A 19872-nucleotide genomic window follows, 5' to 3' on the forward strand; every position below is an offset into this window, starting at 1 on the left:
GTCACAGGAGACTCCATCGGCCAACCTCCTCACTCTGGTTTTGTAGATGGCCATTTTAGCTAGGGCCAGGAGGAGGTTGACCAGGAGATCCCGTGACTTTGTGGGGCCACGGATAGGGAGTGCATAAATGAGAAGGTGAGGGGAGAAGTGCAACCAAAAATGTAATAAAATATTGGTGAGGAGCCGGAATAGGGGCTTCAGCCTGGCACACTCCAGGTATACATGTGCCAGGGTATCCCTCACGCCGCAAAAGGGGCAGGTGTCTGGGATTGAAGTGAACCGCGCCAAGTACACGCCCGTGCTCACGGCTCCGTGAAGGAGCCGCCAACTGACATCCCCGGCGGGCCTTGGGACTAAGGTAGAATATAGGCTGGCCCACCAGGGAAAAGTAGTCTTATTGGGATCCGGGAAGTGGGCGGGCGAAGCCCGTCCACTGCTAAAGGATCCCCCTCAGCCTAAAAGGGGGGTCCACAGGACCTAGATGCCCAAAAAATTCCGGGGGACAACTAATAAAAGAACAGGGACAGGAGTGCGGTCAAAGGGTCAAAAGAAGGGAACCGGACGGGGACACCGAGCAGAGAACCCTGGACAGCGCCCACTGCTCCTCAAAGGCGTCAAGGGAGTCAGAGGACGCCGCCCAGAGGAACTCTGCCCGGATACGTGAACGGACCGAGGATCGGAAATAGGCCCCACAGTCACAGGAGACTCCATCGGCCAACCTCCTCACTCTGGTTTTGTAGATGGCCATTTTGGCTAGGGCCAGGAGGAGGTTGACCAGGAGATCCCGGGACTTTGTGGGGCCACGGATAGGGAGTGCATAAATGAGAAGGTGAGGGGAGAAGTGCAACCAAAAACGTAATAAGATATTGGTGAGGAGCCGGAATAGGGGCTGCAGCCTGGCACACTCCAGGTAGACATGTGCCAGGGTATCCCTCACGCCGCAAAAGGGGCAAGTGTCTGGGATTGTGGTGAACCGCGCCAAGTACACGCCCGTGCTCACGGCTCCGTGGAGGAGCCGCCAACTGACATCCCCGGCGGGCTTTGGGACTAAGATGGAATATAGGCTGGCCCACCGGGGCTCCTCACCCTCCAAAGGTGGCAGGAGGTCCCGCCATTTTGTATCGGGGCGGGACACGAGGGTACGGGCGTGAAGGGTGTGGAGCACGAGCGTGTAGAGATGTTTTCTTGGCACGGTTTGAAAACAGACCGGCTGCATCTCGTGCAGCCGGCTTCTAGTGAAGGGGTGAAGGGATCGGTTGGGTCCACGGGGCAGGGGTCCAATTAAAAGGTCCGGCGGGCCTGGGGTAGTGGGTGGGCGGGGCGTGCCCTCATGCAGGACCCGGTCGAGATAAACCCGAGCAGCGGGCGGCAAAGCGGCCTTCACCTCCTGAAGTATGCCTCGGGGTGTACAAGGTCTGGAAAGCCCCATGCGCTGAGCGAAGGTTAGGGGATCCAGCCAGTCTCCCCGGTCATAGTCCAGGAGGTCTCCGACTCTTGTGACCTCTGCCAGGACCAACCTCTGGCGCACCGAGCGGGACTCCGCCACCTGCAAACGGAGCTGGGGGTTGTGTAGCAGGGGCTCCGCGAGGAAATCTGCCCCCTCGGTGGCCGCCACGGACCTGCTCGTTGTAAAGAGTTTCCAGGTCCGGAGGAGGTCCTGGTAGAAGACCGGCAGCCCGGAGAGGTCTCGCGGAAGACCTCTCGGATGGAGATAAAGGAGCTGCCGGTCGTATCGGAGCCCTCGGAAGCGGCGCAGGAAGGCGTGCGCCAGTATGCTCCACGCCGGACTACCTGCACCATAAAGGAGCCTCTGCAGGGTCTGGAGGCGGAAGACATGGACCTGAGTAAGCAGACATTTGAGGCCCTGCCCTCCCTCCTCCACAGGTAGATGGAGAACCCCTGCAGGGACCCAGTGCAGTCCTGACCAAAAGAACTCCAGAATCGATGTCCGCAGGTTGGTCAGGAAAGCCGGGGCTGGGACCAGGGTGTTGAGCCGGTACCAAAGCATGGACAGGACTAGTTGATTAAGCACTAACGCTCTCCCTCGAAGGGAGAGGCACCGGAGCAGTCCTGTCCATTTCCGGAGCCGCTCTATCACCCCGCCCTCTAAATTCTGCCAGTTCTCCGGCGGAGAGGGATGCGTGGCAGAAAGGTAAACGCCCAGATAGAGCAGCGGACCCGTGCTCCACCGGATGGCTTGAAGCGCGGGTGGGCGGGGGCTCGCCTGCCGCCAGTCCCCTACCACCAAGCCAGAGCTCTTGACCCAGTTGACCCGCGCAGAGGAGGCTGCTGAATAGATGGCCTGGCAAGCCTCCACTCGCACCAAGTCGCCCGGGTCCTGGACCATGAGGAGCACGTCATCAGCGTACGCCGACAGGACCAGCCGCAGCTCCGGCTCCCTCAGCACCAACCCTGTCAACCTCCTTCGGAGGAGACAGAGGAAGGGCTCGATCGCCAGAGCGTAGAGCTGGCCTGAGAGGGGGCACCCCTGCCGTACTCCTCGCCCGAAGTTGACCGGTTCGGTCAGGGTCCAGTTGAGTCTTACCAGACACTCTGCGGAAGCGTACAGCACCCGGAGAAAGTTCACAAATCTGGGTCCGAAGCCAAATGCCTGCAGAGTGCTCAGGAGATACCCGTGATCCATCCTGTCGAACGCCTTCTCTTGATCTAAGGACAGGAGGGCGAACGACAGACCATCCCTACACCCAAGTTCCAATAGGTCCCGGACCAGATAGAGGTTGTCGAAGATACTGCGGCCCGGGACGGTGTAGGTCTGGTCTGGGTGGACCACGTCCGCCAGCACGGACCCTAGCCTCAGGGAGATGGCTTTTGCCACGATTTTGTAGTCCGTGCTGAGGAGCGAGACGGGACGCCAATTTCGTAAATCGCGGAGGTCCCCCTTCTTCGGCAATAAGGCGAGCACGGCTCGCCTGCACGAAAGAGGGAGGACCCCGCTCTGCAAAGACTCGGCCCAGACGGTGACTAGGTCTGGGCCCAGGACATCCCAGAACACGCGGTAGAACTCCACGGTCAGCCCGTCCATGCCCGGAGATTTATTGGTGGGCATGCGACGGAGGGCTTCCGAGAACTCGGCCAGAGTGAGAGGCAGCTCTAGCCGGTCTCGGTCGCCCACGCTGACCGTCGGGAGCTCCTCCCACAGCACTCTGCAAGCGTTAGGATCGGTCGGCTCCGGGGAGAAAAGGCTTGCGTAGAAGGCTCTCGCCCTCTCGCACATCTCCACCGGATCCGTGAGGGGGGTGCCATCCTCAGTCAGTAGGCATATGATATGTTTCTTAGCCCCCCTCTTTTTTTCCAGGGCGTAGAAGAAGCGGGAGCCGCAATCCATCTCCCGAAGGAGACGGATGCGGGATCGAACAAAGGCACCCCGGGCCCGATGGTCCTCGAGGCTCCGGAGCTCCTCCCGCTTCTCCCGGCACGCTCCGCAGAGGGGTGGATCCTCGGGGCTGGCGGCCAGACGCCTCTCCAGCTCTAAGACCTCCCGTTCCAACTGCTCTATCGCTGCATCCCTCCGTCGGCTGGTGCCCCGGGTGTAGTCACGGCAGAAGAGCCGAGCGCGCACCTTCCCTACATCCCACCACCGCCGTGCCGAGGGAAAGGCACGCCGCTGCCCTCGCCAGGCCAGCCAGAACTCCCGGAAGGACGCCACGAAGCCCGCATCCTCCAGCAAGCTGTTGTTAAAATGCCAATAGGCCGGCCCCGGCCTCTCCGCGCAGAGGGAGGCTGTCACGGTGGCTATGTGATGGTCAGAAAATGGGGCCGGCCGGATGCTGGAGGAGTGGGCTCGTGTGAGATGAAAGCGTGATAAATAAATGCGGTCCAACCGGGAGTGGCGCGACCGATGGGCCTCCACCCGGACAAAGGTGAACGTGGAAGCGTCATCCGGGTGGTGGTCGCGCCAGACGTCCACCAGGGAGTGGTGTTCGACTATCTCCTGGAGGACGGCCACGGCGGCCTGGCTCTTCTCGGTTCCCGAGCGGTCCCGTTCCTCAAGGGTGATGTTAAAGTCCCCTCCCAGGACCAGGCACTCCTGAGGATCCAAGGTGCCGAGGAAGGCGGATGCCTGCTGATAGAATTGCAGCCGCTCCGGGCTCGCTGCTGGGGCATAGATGTTGACGAGGTTGACTACGAGCCCCTCCATTTGGACCCGGAGGTGCAGCAGGCGACCCGGCCCAGCCTCGGCGACCCCCAGCACCTCGGGCCGTAGGTCGGGGGAGAACAGGGTCGCCACTCCACCCGTATGAACTGTGAGGTGGCTAAAGTAGACCCTGTCCCCCCAATCCAGCCGCCAGCTGTCTTCGGCGGTCGGATCCGTATGGGTCTCCTGCAGGAAAACCACAGAGTACCTCCCCTCTCGAAGGAAGGAGAGCACCTGGGACCTGCGGAGACCCATCTTACAGCCACGGGTGTTCAATGTTGCGATGGTAAAGGGTGCCATGAGGAGGGCTGGGGGGGATCCTCGCCGGCAGGGATGCTCGTGGCTCCCGGCGGGCCGCGTAGCAGTCCGTGACCCACCCCGTAGGTGAGTAAGGAGTCACGGAAGTGGCGGACCCGCTGGTAGGCCGCGGCGCCCTGTCTCCCGGTCCTTTTCCCCTCCCCCATGAGGGCCCTTGCGGCCCGGAGGATTTGATTAAAGTCCCCCCATCGCTGGAGGGCAAGCTGGACTTTGTTGCGGGAGCCACGGACGTCTTCTAGGAACTCCCGCAACTCCTCTCGCAGCGCATGGGGGGCTGGGGTTATGGTCTGGTTGCTTCCCGATGGGGCCCTTGGTACAGCCCCCTGGCCCAGCGGGACGGGCAGACAGGGTGCGGACCCCCGACGGGGCTCTTGATGGGTTGACCTGAATGCTGGGGCGATAGGGGGCGGCGGAGGGAGGATAGCAGCCCCTGGTGGGTCGGGACGGGCAAACACAAAGGCCATTCCCTCGGAGTCATCTGTTGGAAAGGGGAAGGAGACTGTCCCAGGGGTGGCAATAATATCTCGGGAGGTGGGCGGGAGAAGGGCAGGGGCAGGGGTAGAGGTGAGAGTCTGGGTCGAGAGAGGGCTCTCACCGATGCCGGGCGCAAGCTGTCTGGTGGATTTGGCAGCCACGGCATCAGGAGGTGGACTTTCTTCTGTAGGGTCCTCTCCCGGAAAGGAGGTCGAATGCTCCTCACCAGCGAGGGATGCCCCTGGTGACTCAGGTTCCAGCCGCGTGGCACTGGCCGTCGCCTCAACTGGCTCGGTGGCTCTCAGCAGGGTGCCTTCTGCAGCCGGGTTGATGGAGGAGTCCAGGGGCTCCTCGGAGGTGGGAGCAGAAGCAACTGTTACGGGGAGGGAGTATGGGGAAAAGGGGGCCGGAAAGAAGTCGCCCAGATCGAGGCCCGCTGGCATAGGATCGTCTTCCCCTTGGGTGACCGGGGTCAGACCCAGGGCCTCGATCTCCTCATATATAGAGGGGAAATTGTTTTCCGCTACCCCGGGATTCTCCCCGCCGGCACCTGACGCGATGGTTACTTCGGGGCACACTGGGGTTTCAAATGGTGCCTCGGGGGTCTTGGAGGGGAGGGACTCCCGTGGAGGGGAGATACCGTCTTCCAGTGCTGCCACGTCTTCCCCAGCCGGCTCTGGTGGGTGGAACACACCCGTGGGTAGAGCGGAAGGCTCGGCATCGGTGCCCCCCTTCCTGGTCTTCCGGGGGGCCTCCGCGTCACATGGGAGGAGCGGAGCTCGAGCCTTCCGCTTGCCCCGCTTCCCCTTGACTAAGGCCCAGCCCTCCATGGCATCATCCGGGGGCTGGCTAGCAGGGGTTGTGTCAGGGGGCAGAGGCAATGGCTCAGGGACTCGAGGGGGTAACGGTGGGGCAGCACAAGGGAGGGAAGATTCCCCTTGGGGCGGGCCCTCTCCCATACTTGGCGGTGTCCCTGTCGCACCCTCCTCCACAGGCCCCGCCAGATTGCAAGCAGCGGTGGCGGGGTTCTCCCGCTCGTTTGGGCATAGTGGGGGAGGTACCCCTTGGGCCTGAGCGGGAGCAATGGTGGACTGGGAAGGAGGAGGGGCGGTTTCAGGTGCCGGGCAGCCAGGGGCGTCGGCGATCACGGGGCCGGTGCCCTGCCGGGGCTCGGGGGTTCTGAGTGCCCCTTCTTCCCGGGCCAGGGGGCAGTCCCTCCGGACGTGCCCCATCGCCCTGCAGAGGTAGCACCGGGCCTCCCCCGTGGAATAATGAACCCTGTAAGGGGTCCCCTGGTAGGGGACTAGGAAGGACCCCTCCAGTGCCTCTCCGTTGCGCGCCGCCGGCGGCAGTTGAAGCTGCACTTGCCGGCGGAACGAGAGGACGTGACGGAGGGCGGGGTCTTTGCAGCCCAACGGGAGAGGGCTGATGACAGAGATGGGCTTTCCCAAGGTAGAAAGGGCGGGTAACAGGGCGGCATTGGGGAGAAAGGGAGGGACAGAGGTCAGGACCAGGCGGACGCCCAGGTCCTCTAGTGGCTCTAAGGGGACGAACACGCCCCCCACTGCCAGGCCCTTCTCCACCGCCTCCTGGGCGGCGGCCTCCGATGCTAGGAAGAAGACGACCTTGCCATACATTTTGGAGGCCGCCACAATGGCCGTGGGCCCCACCACCCTCGCCAACGCCCGCACATAGGTCTCCACATGGGGTGAGGCGGGCACCAGGAGGCAACGGACGCCGTGCTTCCTGGTCATGGTGGGAAAGGGGCCCCGGCCGCTATAGATGGTAGCGGAGGCGGTGGGCTGGAGAAATGATGTAGCGGCAGGCGGGGGGCTGCCGCCACCTGGGCGTATGCTCTGGGGGCCGGGGGAGGGACACCTGCAGAGCTGGTGGAGGGAACAGCGGGGAGGGGCGCCCCAGCTGGAGATGGGGCCAGGGCATTGGGGGCAGCCCCTGCCATGGAGGACCTGGTCTTTTTAGCGGGGCCCTTCCCCTTCTTCTTCCCCTGGCCCTTCCCGCCGGCTGGGAGGACTCCCCCCAAATCTGAGGGGGTGATAGACGTGGCAGCAGTGGAGGTCACCCCGGTGCCCGTCGCTGCTGGTGCCCCAGCGGGGGCGATGGCAGATGGTTTGGCAGCGGACGTAGAAGCTTGGGGGGGTGACAGAGGGGCAGGCGGGGGAGGGGGAGCTCGGGCTACTGGAGAGGTCTCACCCGTCTCATCCCCCACCATCATGAGCAAGGAGGAAAGGGAGGACATCAAAAGGAGGAGGGGAGAGGGGAAGCAGGTCGACCACTCCTCCCCACTAGGCTGCAGGCAGGGGAGGAGGGCGCCAAAAGGGGTGGGTTGGACGGGGGGCAATCAGGGGTTAGGGGTCAGTCACCGACACAAGGTGGAAATTCCGGCTCCTCTTGGTGCACTACGGGGGGGGGGGGGGAGAATTCAACAACATTGAAGGTGCAGTGAAGAGGGTTGCAACTAAAAAGGGGAATTGCACAAGCGCATGGGAGGGGGCATGGGCACACGGAGCGAGGGGCTAAGCGGTCTGGGGGTAGAACAGGGAAACCAAGGGGCTAGCTTCAGAGGTTGGGGCGGGGCAAACAAACAAAGGCTGCAGAAGGAAATGGGCGGGGCAGGCAAACAAACTGAAGCTAGTAAGGGGGGCTGGAGCAAAAGAGGAGGCAAAGCAAGTGGCAAATGGGGCAGGTAGTAAAGGGCAAAGCTGGGGGGTAGGCAGTCCGGGGGGGGCACATGTGCCCATGTGCACTTGCACAAGTCTTTTTTAGCTTGCTGCTGCTTCTGACCCAAAGGGTGGAAATAGGGCGTGGCAAGCCAAGCAAGCAGCTGAGTCCAGAGGCAGGAGGTGAGGCAGCTGGTATACAGCCAGTCTTATTGGGATCCGGGAAGTGGGCGGGCGAAGCCCGTCCACTGCTAAAGGGTCCCCCCCAGCCTAAAAGGGGGATCCACAGGACCTAGATACCCAAATAATTCCGGGGGACAACTAATAAAAGAACAGGGACAGGAGTGCGGTCAAAGGGTCAAAAGAAGGGAACCGGACGGGGACACCGAGCAGAGAACCCCGGACAGAGCCCACTGCTCCTCAAAGGCGTCAAGGGAGTCAGAGGACGCCGCCCAGAGGAACTCTGCCCGGATACGTGAACGGACCGAGGATCGGAAATAGGCCCCACAGTCACAGGAGACTCCATCGGCCAACCTCCTCACTCTGGTTTTGTAGATGGCCATTTTAGCTAGGGCCAGGAGGAGGTTGACCAGGAGATCCCGGGGCTTTGTGGGGCCACGGATAGGGAGTGCATAAATGAGAAGGTGAGGGGAGAAGTGCAACCAAAAACGTAATAAGATATTGGTGAGGAGCCGGAATAGGGGCTGCAGCCTGGCACACTCCAGGTAGACATGTGCCAGGGTATCCCTCACGCCGCAAAAGGGGCAGGTGTCTGGGATTGTGGTGAACCGCGCCAAGTACACGCCCGTGCTCACGGCTCCGTGAAGGAGCCGCCAACTGACATCCCCGGCGGGCTTTGGGACTAAGATGGAATATAGGCTGGCCCACCGGGGCTCTTCACCCTCCAAAGGTGGCAGGAGGTCCCGCCATTTTGTATCGGGGCGGGACACGAGGGTGCGGGCGTGAAGGGTGTGGAACACGAGCGTGTAGAGATGTTTTCTTGGCGCGGTTTGAAAACAGACCGGCTGCATCTCGTGCAGCCGGCTTCTAGTGAAGGGGTGAAGGGATCGATTGGGTCCACGGGGGAGGGGTCCAATTAAAAGGTCCGGCGGGCCTGGGGTAGTGGGTGGGCGGGGCGTGCCCTCGTGCAGGACCCGGTCGAGATAAACCCGAGCAGCGGGCGGCAAAGCGGCCTTCACCTCCTGAAGTATGCATCGGGGAGTACAAGGTCTGGAAAGCCCCATGCGCTGAGCGAAGGTTAGGGGATCCAGCCAGTCTCCCCGGTCATAGTCCAGGAGGTCTCCGACTCTTGTGACCTCTGCCAGGACCAACCTCTGGCGCACCGAGCGGGACTCCGCCACCTGCAAACGGAGCTGGGGGTTGTGTAGCAGGGGCTCCGCGAGGAGATCTGCCCCCTCGGTGGCCGCCACGGACCTGCTCGTAGTAAAGAGTTTCCAGGTCCGGAGGAGGTCCTGGTAGAAGACCGGCAGCCCGGAGAGGTCTCGCGGAAGACCTCTCGGATGGAGATAAAGGAGCTGCCGGTCGTATCGGAGCCCTCGGAAGCGGCGCAGGAAGGCGTGCGCCAGTATGCTCCACGCCGGACTACCTGCACCATAAAGGAGCCTCTGCAGGGTCTGGAGGCGGAAGACATGGACCTGAGTAAGCAGACATTTGAGGCCCTGCCCTCCCTCCTCCACAGGTAGATGGAGAACCCCTGCAGGGACCCAGTGCAGTCCTGACCAAAAGAACTCCAGAATCGATGTCCGCAGGTTGGTCAGGAAAGCCGGGGCTGGGACCAGGGTGTTGAGCCGGTACCAAAGCATGGACAGGACTAGTTGATTAAGCACTAACGCTCTCCCTCGAAGGGAGAGGCACCGGAGCAGTCCTGTCCATTTCCGGAGCCGCTCTATCACCCCGCCCTCTAAATTCTGCCAGTTCTCCGGCGGAGAGGGATGCGTGGCAGAAAGGTAAACACCCAGATAAAGCAGCGGACCCGTGCTCCACCGGATGGCTTGAAGCGCGGGTGGGCGGGGGCTCGCCTGCCGCCAGTCCCCTACCACCAAGCCAGAGCTCTTGACCCAGTTGACCCGCGCAGAGGAGGCTGCTGAATAGATGGCCTGGCAAGCCTCCACTCGCACCAAGTCGCCCGGGTCCTGGACCATGAGGAGCACGTCATCAGCGTACGCCGACAGGACCAGCCGCAGCTCCGGCTCCCTCAGCACCAACCCTGTCAACCTCCTTCGGAGGAGACAGAGGAAGGGCTCGATCGCCAGAGCGTAGAGCTGGCCTGAGAGGGGGCACCCCTGCCGTACTCCTCGCCCGAAGTTGACCGGTTCGGTCAGGGTCCAGTTGAGTCTTACCAGACACTCTGCGGAAGCGTACAGCACCCGGAGAAAGTTCACAAATCTGGGTCCGAAGCCAAACACCTGCAGAGTGCTCAGGAGATACCCGTGATCCATCCTGTCGAACGCCTTCTCTTGATCTAAGGACAGGAGGGCGAACGACAGACCATCCCTACACCCAAGTTCCAATAGGTCCCGGACCAGATATAGGTTGTCGAAGATACTGCGGCCCGGGACGGTGTAGGTCTGGTCTGGGTGGACCACGTCCGCCAGCACGGACCCTAGCCTCAGGGAGATGGCTTTTGCCACGATTTTGTAGTCCGTACTGAGGAGCGAGACGGGACGCCAATTTCGTAAATCGCGGAGGTCCCCCTTCTTCGGCAATAAGGTGAGCACGGCTCGCCTGCACGAAAGAGGGAGGACCCCGCTCTGCAAAGACTCGGCCCAGACGGTGACTAGGTCTGGGCCCAGGACATCCCAGAACACGCGGTAGAACTCCACGGTCAGCCCGTCCATGCCTGGAGATTTATTGGTGGGCATGCGACGGAGGGCTTCCGAGAACTCGGCCAGAGTGAGAGGCAGCTCTAGCCGGTCTCGGTCGCCCACGCTGACCGTCGGGAGCTCCTCCCACAGCACTCTGCAAGCGTTAGGATCGGTCGGCTCCGGGGAGAAAAGGCTTGCGTAGAAGGCTCTCGCCCTCTCGCACATCTCCACCGGATCCGTGAGGGGGGTGCCATCCTCAGTCAGTAGGCAGATGATATGTTTCTTAGCCCCCCTCTTTTTTTCCAGGGCATAGAAGAAGCGGGAGCCGCAATCCATCTCCCGAAGGAGACGGATGCGGGATCGAACAAAGGCACCCCGGGCCCGATGGTCCTCGAGGCTCCGGAGCTCCTCCCGCTTCTCCCGGCACGCTCCGCAGAGGGGTGGATCCTCGGGGCTGGCGGCCAGACGCCTCTCCAGCTCTAAGACCTCCCGTTCCAACTGCTCTATCGCTGCATCCCTCCGTCGGCTGGTGCCCCGGGTGTAGTCACGGCAGAAGAGCCGGGCGCGCACCTTCCCTACGTCCCACCACCGCCGTGCCGAGGGAAAGGCACGCCGCTGCCCTCGCCAGGCCAGCCAGAACTCCCGGAAGGACGCCACGAAGCCCGCATCCTCCAGCAAGCTGTTGTTAAAATGCCAATAGGCCGGCCCCGGCCTCTCCGCGCAGAGGGAGGCTGTCACGGTGGCTATGTGATGGTCAGAAAATGGGGCCGGCCGGATGCTGGAGGAGTGGGCTCGTGTAAGATGAAAGCGTGATAAATAAATGCGGTCCAACCGGGAGTGGCGCGACCGATGGGCCTCCACCCGGACAAAGGTGAACGTGGAAGCGTCATCCGGGTGGTGGTCGCGCCAGACGTCCACCAGGGAGTGGTGTTCGACTATCTCCTGGAGGACGGCCACGGCGGCCTGGCTCTTCTCGGTTCCCGAGCGGTCCCGTTCCTCAAGGGTGATGTTAAAGTCCCCTCCCAGGACCAGGCACTCCTGAGGATCCAAGGTGCCGAGGAAGGCGGATGCCTGCTGATAGAATTGCAGCCGCTCCGGGCTCGCTGCTGGGGCATAGATGTTGACGAGGTTGACTACGAGCCCCTCCATTTGGACCCGGAGGTGCAGCAGGCGACCCGGCACAGCCTCGGCGACCCCCAGCACCTCGGGCCGTAGGTCGGGGGAGAACAGGGTCGCCACTCCACCCGTATGAACTGTGAGGTGGCTAAAGTAGACCCTGTCCCCCAATCCAGCCGCCAGCTGTCTTCGGCGGTCGGATCCGTATGGGTCTCCTGCAGGAAAACCACAGAGTACCTCCCCTCTCGAAGGAAGGAGAGCACCTGGGACCTGCGGAGACCCATCTTACAGCCACGGGTGTTCAATGTTGCGATGGTAAAGGGTGCCATGAGGAGGGCTGGGGGGGATCCTCGCCGGCAGGGATGCTCGTGGCTCCCGGCGGGCCGCGTAGCAGTCCGTGACCCACCCCGTAGGTGAGTAAGGAGTCACGGAAGTGGCGGACCCGCTGGTAGGCCGCGGCGCCCTGTCTCCCGGTCCTTTTCCCCTCCCCCATGAGGGCCCTTGCGGCCCGGAGGATTTGATTAAAGTCCCCCCATCGCTGGAGGGCAAGCTGGACTTTGTTGCGGGAGCCACGGACGTCTTCTAGGAACTCCCGCAACTCCTCTCGCAGCGCATGGGGGGCTGGGGTTATGGTCTGGTTGCTTCCCGATGGGGCCCTTGGTACAGCCCCCTGGCCCAGCGGGACGGGCAGACAGGGTGCGGACCCCCGACGGGGCTCTTGATGGGTTGACCTGAATGCTGGGGCGATAGGGGGCGGCGGAGGGAGGATAGCAGCCCCTGGTGGGTCGGGACGGGCAAACACAAAGGCCATTCCCTCGGAGTCATCTGTTGGAAAGGGGAAGGAGACTGTCCCAGGGGTGGCAATAATATCTCGGGAGGTGGGCGGGAGAAGGGCAGGGGCAGGGGTAGAGGTGAGAGTCTGGGTCGAGAGAGGGCTCTCACCGATGCCGGGCGCAAGCTGTCTGGTGGATTTGGCAGCCACGGCATCAGGAGGTGGACTTTCTTCTGTAGGGTCCTCTCCCGGAAAGGAGGTCGAATGCTCCTCACCAGCGAGGGATGCCCCTGGGGACTCAGGTTCCAGCCGCGTGGCACTGGCCGTCGCCTCAACTGGCTCGGTGGCTCTCAGCAGGGTGCCTTCTGCAGCCGGGTTGATGGAGGAGTCCAGGGGCTCCTCGGAGGTGGGAGCAGAAGCAACTGTTACGGGGAGGGAGTATGGGGAAAAGGGGGCCGGAAAGAAGTCGCCCAGATCGAGGCCCGCTGGCATAGGATCGTCTTCCCCTTGGGTGACCGGGGTCAGACCCAGGGCCTCGATCTCCTCATATATAGAGGGGAAATTGTTTTCCGCTACCCCGGGATTCTCCCCGCCGGCACCTGACGCGATGGTTACTTCGGGGCACACTGGGGTTTCAAATGGTGCCTCGGGGGTCTTGGAGGGGAGGGACTCCCGTGGAGGGGAGATACCGTCTTCCAGTGCTGCCACGTCTTCCCCAGCCGGCTCTGGTGGGTGGAACACACCCGTGGGTAGAGCGGAAGGCTCGGCATCGGTGCCCCCCTTCCTGGTCTTCCGGGGGGCCTCCGCGTCACATGGGAGGAGCGGAGCTCGAGCCTTCCGCTTGCCCCGCTTCCCCTTGACTAAGGCCCAGCCCTCCATGGCATCATCCGGGGGCTGGCTAGCAGGGGTTGTGTCAGGGGGCAGAGGCAATGGCTCAGGGACTCGAGGGGGTAACGGTGGGGCAGCACAAGGGAGGGAAGATTCCCCTTGGGGCGGGCCCTCTCCCATACTTGGCGGTGTCCCTGTCGCACCCTCCTCCACAGGCCCCGCCAGATTGCAAGCAGCGGTGGCGGGGTTCTCCCGCTCGTTTGGGCATAGTGGGGGAGGTACCCCTTGGGCCTGAGCGGGAGCAATGGTGGACTGGGAAGGAGGAGGGGCGGTTTCAGGTGCCGGGCAGCCAGGGGCGTCGGCGATGACGGGGCCGGTGCCCTGCCGGGGCTCGGGGGTTCTGAGTGCCCCTTCTTCCCGGGCCAGGGGGCAGTCCCTCCGGACGTGCCCCATCGCCCTGCAGAGGTAGCACCGGGCCTCCCCCGTGGAATAATGAACCCTGTAAGGGGTCCCCTGGTAGGGGACTAGGAAGGACCCCTCCAGTGCCTCTCCGTTGCGCGCCGCCGGCGGCAGTTGAAGCTGCACTTGCCGGCGGAACGAGAGGACGTGACGGAGGGCGGGGTCTTTGCAGCCCAACGGGAGAGGGCTGATGACAGAGATGGGCTTTCCCAAGGTAGAAAGGGCGGGTAACAGGGCAGCATTGGGGAGAAAGGGAGGGACAGAGGTCAGGACCAGGCGGACGCCCAGGTCCTCTAGTGGCTCTAAGGGGACGAACACGCCCCCCACTGCCAGGCCCTTCTCCACCGCCTCCTGGGCGGCGGCCTCCGATGCTAGGAAGAAGACGACCTTGCCATACATTTTGGAGGCCGCCACAATGGCCGTGGGCCCCACCACCCTCGCCAACGCCCGCACATAGGTCTCCACATGGGGTGAGGCGGGCACCAGGAGGCAACGGACGCCGTGCTTCCTGGTCATGGTGGGAAAGGGGCCCCGGCCGCTATAGATGGTAGCGGAGGCGGTGGGCTGGAGAAATGATGTAGCGGCAGGCGGGGGGGCTGCCGCCACCTGGGCGTATGCTCTGGGGGCCGGGGGAGGGACACCTGCAGAGCTGGTGGAGGGAACAGCGGGGAGGGGCGCCCCAGCTGGAGATGGGGCCAGGGCATTGGGGGCAGCCCCTGCCATGGAGGACCTGGTCTTTTTAGCGGGGCCCTTCCCCTTCTTCTTCCCCTGGCCCTTCCCGCCGGCTGGGAGGACTCCCCCCAAATCTGAGGGGGTGATAGACGTGGCAGCAGTGGAGGTCACCCCGGTGCCCGTCGCTGCTGGTGCCCCAGCGGGGGCGATGGCAGATGGTTTGGCAGCGGACGTAGAAGCTTGGGGGGGTGACAGAGGGGCAGGCGGGGGAGGGGGAGCTCGGGCTACTGGAGAGGTCTCACCCGTCTCATCCCCCACCATCATGAGCAAGGAGGAAAGGGAGGACATCAAAAGGAGGAGGGGAGAGGGGAAGCAGGTCGACCACTCCTCCCCACTAGGCTGCAGGCAGGGGAGGAGGGCGCCAAAAGGGGTGGGTTGGACGGGGGGCAATCAGGGGTTAGGGGTCAGTCACCGACACAAGGTGGAAATTCCGGCTCCTCTTGGTGCACTACGGGGGGGGGGGGAGAATTCAACAACATTGAAGGTGCAGTGAAGAGGGTTGCAACTAAAAAGGGGAATTGCACAAGCGCATGGGAGGGGGCATGGGCACACGGAGCGAGGGGCTAAGCGGTCTGGGGGTAGAACAGGGAAACCAAGGGGCTAGCTTCAGAGGTTGGGGCGGGGCAAACAAACAAAGGCTGCAGAAGGAAATGGGCGGGGCAGGCAAACAAACTGAAGCTAGTAAGGGGGGCTGGAGCAAAAGAGGAGGCAAAGCAAGTGGCAAATGGGGCAGGTAGTAAAGGGCAAAGCTGGGGGGTAGGCAGTCCGGGGGGGGCACATGTGCCCATGTGCACTTGCACAAGTCTTTTTTAGCTTGCTGCTGCTTCTGACCCAAAGGGTGGAAATAGGGCGTGGCAAGCCAAGCAAGCAGCTGAGTCCAGAGGCAGGAGGTGAGGCAGCTGGTATACAGCCAGTGGGGGTGGTGGAGGGGGCAGCGGTGGTGGTAACAGTGGTGGGGGTTGGGGGGGACACACAGATGGATCGGGGGGCAGCTCCACGCCACACCCCCCGTGTCCCTACAAACACAGTCAAAACCCCCACCACAAGAGCACAGTTTGAAAATTACTCAGTCTTAGGGCCCCCTCCACGGTGGTCTGCAAAGTCTCTAGGTGCTGCCCCACTGGCAGATGATCCTCTTCTTCTCCTCCTCGGGCTTCAGCAGCTCCAGGCAGCAGACTCCACAGCAGCAGCAGCTCCAAGAACTCCAGGTGGTGATCCAGGCAGGCAGAGAGGACCCCTCTCAGGTGGTGGTGGTGGTGTCCACAACAGCAGTGGCTGGGGTCCCTCACTCCCCCTCTCTGGGGAGTGGGCTAGCAGCCCCCCCCCCCAGGGCTGCAGTTGGAGCAGTAGCAGTACCCAAGAGTGGGGGGGTCCAGTAGTCAAGTAGCAGAGAATGGGGGGTGTCTGGCCCAGGCAGGGGAGCAGCTGGAGCAGCAGGGAGAGCTTAGGGCCTAGCAGCAGCAGGAGGAGCAGCTTCCCACCTCCCTCCAAGCTAGAAGGCTATGGGAGAGCAGTGAGAGGGAGAGAGGGATTCGCTCCAGGCTAAACAAATCCCTGGTACCAGGATAAGTGAAATGGCCACTGCTCCAGGTCAATTAAGACACTTGGGGCCAATTAAGAACTTTCCAGAAGGCAGGGAGAATGCTATGTTGATTGGGACACCTGAAGCCAATCAGGGCTGGCTGAAACTAGTTAAAAGCCTCCCAGCCAGTCAGGTGGGTGTACATGTTAGGAGCTGTTGGAGAGGCTGAGTAGTACATACCATATCAGGCACAAGGAAGGAGGCCCTGAGGTAAGGGTGAAGTGGAGCTTGAGGAAGTAGCCCAGGGAATTGTACATGTCATGTTTCTAAAAGGTCAGCTACCATAGCTGATAGTATTAGGGTCCCTGGGCTGGAGCCTGGAGTAGAGGGTGGGCCTGGGCTTCCCCCCTCCCCACCTTTGCCCCGTTTAATCACTGAGACTGGGAGATAACTGAGACTGTGCAAGGGAGGATAACTTCTCCTCACCTCCCTCTCTGGCTTATGACGAAAATGGCTCAGTAGACTGTGACCCTTGTCTCTAGAGAAAGAAGGGTTATGTGGAGGGTCATAATGAGCCTCTGAGGCTAGCGAAATCTGCCAGGAAATGTGGGACCCACGGAGGCAAGGACAGAGCTTTGTCATAGAACGTTAATAATGATATAAATGAGATGATCTGTTAAAATGGTTGCAGCTCTATGTGTTCCCAACAGCTATGTCAAACTCAATAACATTTCTGCTAAAATGAACTCAGGGAATTAAATTCATTCTCTCCTGCTGCAGCAGTGTAAGGAATTTGGAATCAACATTTTGTTGGATGTTTATGGAATGATGGGAGATTTCAATGCTCTTTGAGGGGCTCAGGGCCAACTACCACTTGACTAATACTCCCTTTAAAGAGAAATGCAACTCAGACAGAGTTTATGGGCTCAGTTGTTAGCCTGCCTATGTGCCCCATGCAAGGCAGTAAACAAGCATAAATCCTTCCCCACAGCACCTCTGCATGGGCTACCTCTATTGTGGGTTACAACACAGGGATAGAGTAGGTGAGCAGGGAGTGGGTAGAAAGGGGTGAGGAGTGGGTGAAGCCTTGGCTGAGCCTGCCCAGTGCACCAGCCAATGCAGCAGAGCTGGTGTGGAAGGGGAATTGAACAGCACCAGGCTGATGCAATTGAGAAGCAGGGACCAATGAATTTTTGATTCTGCTTCACAATTTGATCTTTGCTGTGATCTTGGGGCAGTGCAACTAGGCACTGCCCCTTACTCACAGTGCATTGCTAGGTGCTAATCTGGCCCCCATGGAGATAACTAGTTGTAGATCTTCCAAAGAGCCTGAATTTAATCACCCCTAGTGACAGCGGTCAGTTATATCTTTGGAATGGAAAAAGGTTTCTACTCTGTATAAAGCCTTGATTGGTAAACACCCAATTTCAGTGAGGATTCCAAAGCCAAATGGAGAATGCATTTGGACGTAAATGATGAATGGGCAGATCAGAACTCCATGACTAAACTAAAGACCTAGACTGGTTACATGTAGCAAATTTTATTCACAGAGAATAAATGACCCCTAAACAGAAGCTTGAATTAAATAAGAATATTAATGACAAATGTTCAAAATGCAAGACAGATGCCTGTGACTCTTGGCATGAAATCTGGGACTCCCAGAAAGTTCAGGAATAATACACTGGGGTCACAGAAAATTCCTGAAGATCCCAAATATTCCCCAGCTGCTGATCCCCTCAGAGATGTCTTACAATTGGGCCTGGATAAACATAAAATCAATACATAAGCATTTCCTTATATATAGGCTGAGATTGTAGACTGTACCATTGATAAAGGAAATGTTTCCCTTTGTAGGAGAATGCAGCCAAGGAATTGCTGATTATCTGTCTCTGAACTTACATACTCAATGGATCATTTGATTCCTTTAAAAATATGGGGCTGACCTAAGTTATCTGGAGCTGATTCAGGGGTGCTGGAACCAAGGATGTGGCAGCACCTCCTGGTTTGAAGTACAACCAAATACACGGTTTCCATTTTCAGTAAGCCCATTATAAAAACTGTTCCAATGCCCTGCTGATCTGATCTCTTTCACTCGTGCAACCTGCAGGTGACTGCTTGGAACTCAATTGCCTTACTGTTCCCCTGTTCGGCATACAATACTTTCCTCTTTCTATTGATGCCACTTGCCTCTCCATTCTGTATTATTTAGCTCACTTGCCTCAAAACCACCCCACACTGGGACTTCCAGCTCTTGTTATGTTGTTTTAAGAAAATGAATAAAATCAACACAAAATAAGGACTAAATGTTAGCTTTTATCTGGCATTATCTTAAACCCACAGATGATTAGCCTATAACAGGAAAAAAATGTGGCTAGATCCCCCAAGATATAAATAATGGGCATGAGCCAATGCCCATGCAAGTCTGTGGGAAAACTCTCAACTTACATCAGTGGGCTTCACACAGGCTCATTATACCTATTTTACAAATGAGGATACTGAAATACAGAGAAGTTAAGTTTCAGAGTAGCAGCCGTGTTAGTCTGTATTCGCAAAAAGAAAAGGAGTACTTGTGGCACCTTAGAGACTAACAAATTTATTAGAGCATAAGCTTTCGTGAGCAAGCTGTAGCTCACGAAAGCTTATGCTCTAATAAATTTGTTAGTCTCTAAGGTGCCACAAGTACTCCTTTTCTTTTTTTAGAGAAGTTAAGAGAATTTTTGCTGGGGACACACACAAAGGAAAGGCTAGAGGTTGGATTAGAACCCATGTTTCCTAACCTCCAGTCCCTACTTCTAACCACCAGGCAATAATATAATACATTCACAAAGCTAAGCCATGTAGAGCTCTTTTAGCTATAGATTTGATACAACTCCAACTTTTCCATAACCAAGCCAGGCTACCATCTGGTCTGGCCTTCACTCACAATGCAACATGTACAATTGGTTGCCTAAGTGACCTGGGAAAATCTTATTTCAACATATAAAGCTATGTGATCTAATACAGACAGATATGGGAATTCTAGAATAAGGCTGGGATGTTTGGGGTGTCACTTTCCTACCAATAGTCAGAACAATTTCTCCACTCAATGATTTCAAAATTGGTCGGATATCTAGGAACCAAAAAAAAAAGTATATTACTTATAGTGTGTTTCCTTCAGTTGGATGAATGGATGCCACATTTCCAGAAAAGAGCCCTGAATTTCATTTTCAAAAGCAAAATATTAGGAAGTTTGGTTTTCCACAGAGGCCACTTTCTCAGCAGCTTTCTCAGCAATTCATTTTAACAGGACACACTTTATGGCAATGAAAAGAAGATTGTAACTAATATAATTAAGTCTGCAAAACAACCCCTAAGCTGAAATGTGTCTCCCAATAGAACAAGCATAAGATTGTTCATTACAGTGCTCTCCAGGAATAACAAAAACAATTCCCAAAAATGCATTATAAATGGACATTCCCAGAATTAATGATAAAACAAACCAGATGTTCTCTTACATTTGGCTCATAAATGGAAAGTCAATATACCAAACCAAAAACCCATCATTGGAAAGCTACAAGCTGTTTATGAAGGAGCTTATACTGTGTTTCCTTTTACTATAACAGAAAGAATTACTTATCAATATTCTTAAGACAATCTATTGATAGATGAAGGCTCGTTTCCAAGAGGAAAGTAAAGGTGAATTTTATATTTTACATAAAGTGAATTTGAATGTAAAGTCATTTGGAATTAAGCAGATACCTTTTTGTCCAAACTAAAAATATTGTATACTCATCTCAAAATTACCTCAGATGCAGTCACAACTTCCCAAAATATCAAAACAGTACAAAATGTGGGCTTGAGCCTAGATACCTTTACTCACATGAATAAATCTGACCCATATGCCAAAAGCCAGTAGGAGAACACTTCAATCTCCCTGGACATTCAATAACAGATTTAAAAGTAGCCATCCTTCAACAAAAAAATCTTCAAAAACAGACTTCAAAGAGAAACTG

Source organism: Dermochelys coriacea, chromosome 2 (genome assembly GCF_009764565.3).
Source record: "Dermochelys coriacea isolate rDerCor1 chromosome 2, rDerCor1.pri.v4, whole genome shotgun sequence".
In the NCBI taxonomy this organism is placed as follows: Eukaryota; Metazoa; Chordata; order Testudines; family Dermochelyidae; genus Dermochelys; species Dermochelys coriacea.